The sequence below is a fragment of the Octopus sinensis genome, linkage group LG15 (genome assembly GCF_006345805.1).
Source record: "Octopus sinensis linkage group LG15, ASM634580v1, whole genome shotgun sequence".
Lineage (NCBI taxonomy): Eukaryota > Metazoa > Mollusca > Cephalopoda > Octopoda > Octopodidae > Octopus > Octopus sinensis.
Window position 1 is genome coordinate 38,370,914 of NC_043011.1, and position 6,408 is coordinate 38,377,321.

Sequence of the window (6,408 nt, forward strand, 5' to 3'; positions counted from 1 at the left end):
CCAAAACAAACAAGAAAACTGAGTGTACGAAACATAATAGAATATCAAGAGAGATAAGATGTTAAAAAAAATATTAGTGGAAAGTAAGTAAGAAAATAGAAAATTTCCCTCCAAATAGGAGGGGAAAAAGAAGAGAGATAATAACTGCCAAAGCCGTAGGAAATAAAGTAGAATGAAACAGATGAGAATAATTGAGGTCAGATAATATTAGCTTGAATGTATTAATTTTTTTTAGAAAGCACAAAGTGCATCTCAGAGAAAAAAAATCATAGTATATTCAGTAGAATATTTGTGCATTTTCTGCAGAGTCGATGCCATTGTAATTAAAATGAAAAAAAGCTTTTAGTGAAGAATCAAAACAGGATTGCGAATCGTATTCACCATAAGATTATTTGACTAAATATACTTCATATTAAACATCTTGTAAATTAAATAAGTTTGCCGTGGACAAATCCCCGGAAATCATCATTTAAAATTGCGATATTGACGAAAGTATCTCGCAAAAATTAGGTACAAAATGGATAAATCTATGCAAGTTTGATAATTGGAAACTGTGCAGAAACCCATCCTATGTTTGACTGTGTAGTAAAAAGGTTGCTTCCGAACGACATGGTTCATGTTGGACAAGTGTGTTCTCCTATGGCCGCGGACCGACGAAAGCCTTCTGAATAGATTTGATAGACGGATCGTGTGTGGGTATATATATATATATATGTGTGTGTGTGTGTGTGTGTGTGTGTATGTGTGTGTGTATGTATGTATGTATGTATGTATGTATGTATGTATGTATGTATGTATGTATGCATGTATGCATGTATGTATAGATATCGCTCAATTGACAGCCGGTGCTGGTTAGTTTACGCCCTGTCGCCTACTGATTCTATAAAAGCATCCAAGGACTCAACAAAATTATCAGAGGGACATTTCTTCGACTTATCCTTCTGTGCAATGCTCTAGCTTGGCCACAATTCAGTGGCTGATACAGGTAAAAGAGTGAAAGAGCAAATAAATAGGACTTGTTCATGGTATTACTGGATGTTTTAGGGAATGGAATGCACATGATCCGCAACTGGATTTGAACATGAATATCTTATTTCTAAACAGCTTATAAAGATGCAAATATCCATCTAAGTCAGTGGTTTCCAAACATGTTCGGGCTGCCACCCCCTTGAAACCCAGGCCACATTCCTAGCACCACCACCCCGACTAACCATCACAAACATAGATCTCCTCTGAAACAAATACAAAGCCACCGTATTTCACAAATAAAACTTAACATAATGAATTCATATTTTGTTGTTTTTCCATTAATCGCTGCCCCATTATTGCCCCACGCCTCCTTGGAAATTTTCCACCGCTACAGGAGGACGATACCGCCCACTTTGGGAACCAATGATCTAAGTATATCGCTGTTGTTGTTGTTGTTTCAGATGTCTGTCCCTACCCCAGGTCAACTCTGATAGTAGCGGCCTATGATTTGCGGCAATCTAGGCATGATCATCTTGTGTTTTTGCGGACGCCAGTTTGGGATTTGAATGAAGATTTCTCCTCTTTTTCTATCAGACTGAGAGGGCAGACATACAATCTATCTTTACTCGCTAATTAGTTAATTTGCGATATTGAAAGATAGAATCGACATGGATACAGATATTGTAAACATAGACAATGTGAATGAGAACAGTTATCTTTAGAATAATACCTTATAAATAACTTGTCTGAAACATTCAGACATTTAAAGATTTGGAGATTTGATAAAAGAAATATATTTGAAAAATAATATTAATTAGACTACATCTATTGAAAAAGAATATGATATCGAGTCTATGGTTTGCGGCAAAACAATGTATCTGATCATCTCCAGAGAACTTATAAGGCGAGGTACGTTCTCAACATAGAAAAGTCTGCGTTATAAAGATAAGTATAATTCGTTTTTAATAGCATAACTCGAAATAGATAAGGCTAAAAATAATGAGTTAAATTTTGATACAAGGCCAGAAATTTTGAGGAACTGAGAAAGTCTATTAAATCGACTTCAGTATTTAACTGGTACTTATTCTATCGACCCCTGGAAGGCAAAGTTGAGATTGGCAGAATTTAAACTCAAATTGTGAAGACAGGCGAAATGCTACCAACAATTTTACACGGTGTACTAGCGATTCTGTCAGCTTACTGTCTTAGATAAAACTATCTATAATAGCACGTAAGTATGATATTCAATTAACACTTTAGAGAATAAAGTGTCGTAGTGTAGCTCATGGGAGACGCATCCGCCACTTCTTTAAACAAAACGGACTTTATACATTGGACTAAAGCAATCTTGCGAATTCCTCTATAAGTTTTATAAGAATTCTTCTTATGAATGGGAATTGTATTTTGGATTGCGTCATAAGAATTTAGAAAGTTCAAGATGCGAAATAATTCGGTTTTAACTCGAAGTAGATAAAGCTATAAATTACCAGGTGAAAATACTGAGTTTGGATATCCATTGGATAATAAAGTAGATTTCATGTGAGACTGGAACCCCATCTTCTTTAAACGTGACTGACATTCTACCATTGGACCAAAGCTACCCTTTGATTCTCTCCAGACATTGTATAAAGTCTTGTTCCTACCAGCGAGAATTCTATGTTGTTTATGTCATAAGATATTAAAAACTTGTAGAAACATAAAAAAGATCTCGAAGTGTATAAGGCTATAATATATAATAGCATGTAAAAAAAATCACAGATATAGGTTCGAAGCCACGGGCAGTCTTACAGTTTTCCTATGCAAAATATTCTTTTTTAATCCATTATCTACATGGTGTTATTCATACTTTTATCGATTTTGATTTTCACCAGTAAATCGTATTTATTTCACATCTCTCGAGATTTCTAGATTGTTACTACGAGAGCAACAGAATTTTTTTTCACTTTTTTTTCAAAATTTTAAAATACTCCCTGGTTCACTGAAATCGCTGTTCTGTCAACAAGACAGGACTGCGAGATTCACAATGAAGTATATACCACATGTCTTTGATATTACAACTGTAACATGTACAGGTATAACTGGCACTCCGTCGGTTACGTCGACGAGTGTTCCAGCTGAGCCGATGAATGAAACAACCTGCTCGTGAAATTAACGTTCAAGTGGCTGAACTATCCACAGACATTTGTACACTTAACGCATCTCTCGGAGATTCAGGGTGTTACAGAATCTGACAAGGTTGACCTCTTGAACAACTCATATTTGCCAGCTGAGTGTATTGTAGCAACGGGAAATAAAGTATATTGCTCTTGAAGACAACACCCCGCAGGGAATTGAAACCATGGCCTTACGATCGTGTGTCAAATACCGTAACCACTACTCCATGCTCCTTCACTCAAACGTTTCCTAAAACAAAATGTTAATACGATCACTAATATATTCCGATATCTCGTCAACGTCCCCTTGTCAGCTCTCTCACATTTTGCAGAGCGTATAAAAAAACCTCTTCTGCTCCTTAGCGTTGGCTTGTCAAATACCATCTACTCACAGCTACTCCCGATCGGCGTTCTCTTCTTCTCTCGTCACGCATGTTCTGTTCATCTCATTGCCAGACTTTAAAGTATCTATTACAATGACTTGTCATTGTTCTCCAAGCATCGGTCATCTGCAAATTCCTCCACTGAACATTATCTTGTTTTCTTTCATTCTTGCTTTTTTTTTATTTTCCTGCAAGCGTCAACCTCATATTATCAATGCAGTTCTTAACTTTGCTTATAAAACATACATCCACGCGGTAATCCTTTTATCCTGCTTAATGTCGATGCATTGTTAGCACACCGAAAGACAGCGGTCTTGCAGAATCGTTAGTGCGCTAGACAAAATGGTTACTGACATTCCCCCCAGCCATACGTTCTGAGTTCAAATTCCACCGAGGTCGATCTTGTTTTTCGGGTGTCAATAAAACGTGTACCAGTTAAGCACTGGGGTCGAGGGAATGGACTAGACACCTCCGCCAAAATTTCCGGCCTAGAAAGGATTATCAGAACGTTGAATATTGTGGTATCCGTCCTGACAGATTCTCTCGTATAGATGTACGGTGCTCAGAGCACAGGCATATAATCCTAGTAGACGAGAACCGTTCCACATTGGCGCCAGTGCTGCAAGATCACGTTATTTCAGTGTACTGCACTTTCTTAGTGCCAGGCGACGGATTGCTGTGTATTAGCCAAATATGGCTGGAAGCAGTATATGCAATAACAATGATTATATATATATATGATAGACTCTCTCATCAAAGATGACGAATGAGCATTCAATTTTTGAAGAATGACCTACACAAATGATTTGCTTATAGTGATCAAATGTTCGTGCCGCATATTAGCTCACTTTTTCCATCAAATCAAAATGGCCTGAACAGGTTTACTGTGTACCACGCATCAGGTGTCGAAGTGATCGCAAAGAAGCGCGAGATGAAGTCCTTTGGTGAAGACACAATGCACCATTCGGTCTAGGAATTGAAATCACGTTCCAGCGATCGTGAATGCAACAGCGTAACCATTAAGTGATGCACCCACTCAGTATGTATGTGTGTGTATGTACGCTACATATATATAAACACATATACATGTACACACATATACAGGCATACACACACCAACACACACATATATCACCGTGATTACCGTGACCGACCAGGCTAGCAGATGTTGCTACACATCGCTGGTCACAATGCGCTTCGCATTGTTTTAGCCTTCAAATGACGCCACCACCCCGCTGGCTAAGCGAGCAGGCGAAATGTATATACATACATATATATATATATATATATATATATATATATATATATATATATATAAAGGAAATGAAGAAAATGCTGACAAAATAATTTAAGTAAGGAGAGTGAATTTAATTAGGTGTAAGTTATTTTTACCGGTTGCGCATTTGTTATGCTTATCAAAAGATATTTTTTAAGAGAGATAGAGTTCCTTTCTGATAGATTTTTTCTCTTATCTGACAGATTCTCTCGTATAGACGGACTGTGCTCAGAGCACAGGCATAAAAATCTATCAGAAAGGAACTCTATCTCTCTTAACAAAATGTCTTTTGATAAGCATAACAAATGCGCAACCGGTTAAAAGAACTTTCACCTAATTAAATTCACTCTCCCTTACTTAAATTATTTTGTCAGCATTTTCTTCATTTCCTTTTTTTATATATCACAACTCGTGTTCCACATCTCCTTTTTTAAATATATATATATATATATATATATATAGTTAATCCAAACATGAACAAAGAGAAAACACAGCAACGCTAATACGTGGAACAAGTATAGTGTTATTGGACGCTCAGGAAAGGAAAGAAAGAAGTCGGATTTAATATTTCGAGCGGAGTTCTTCGTCTGAAATATAGAAAGAAAGGAAAAGTCCACCGAAGGGAAGACGGAGAAAGAAAATCGCCAACGATACACACGCGGTAACATACATATGTCATATATATATACATATCCTTTCATGGATAAGTTGACTTCAGTTGGAACTGAACTCACTTTGCACAATGTACTTTGTTGTGCGCTCGCATAACCCAACCATTTCACTTGTGAAAAACAGAACAAAGGAATAAATAAATATAGTGGAATTTATCAACAAAGAAACCTGTGTGTGGTTGGCTAAACCTTAAATCACAATCTATTGACTTAAAAAAAATTTAAGTATTTACAAGACATTCCAGAATCTAGTATTGCACAAACAGACGAGAATGTCTTTTTTGGAACGCCCCTGATAATTTTGTTTGATCAGGTGCTAGACAACAGTAGGAAGAATAACAATGGGTTTGGTCACATATATTTATTGTGTCTGGAACAATATATATTTTGCCTCTATGGAAATTTATCTAATACAACATAGTTACTTCAGACTGAAATATTAATATTTGATTTTTTTTCTTCGACGTTCTTCAGAGACAATAGTAATTGATTATGATTGTGTATTTCGATAACATAAGAAGAATAATTGCTTACATTGGCATGAAGCCATAAAATTTGTAGAGCAATGTAATTGATTGAACTAACCCTGGCATTACTGAACGATTAGCAGACGTCACTACAAGCACCGCGGTGAGATAAAAGTAGAACGTTGACCTCACTGGTTCAATTTAAATCGGAGCTAATACAAAGGAACTTAAATACTGAAATAACCGCATGTGTATACTTGCATAAATCTCTCCTCTCTCTATTGATCCGGCAGGCACATGAATGACTCTACTTTACTAAAATTGTTGAATACCCCTAAAACATGTCCGGAGTTACCACTCTTCTCTACCAAAGACCAGATTATTATTTCATTTAATTCATAATGGACTATATGATTTTAATTAATTTAGGTCAATCCCTTTTAAAATTCGTAGCTTATTTTAAGTTGTGGCCCTTGCCCCTGTTTCATT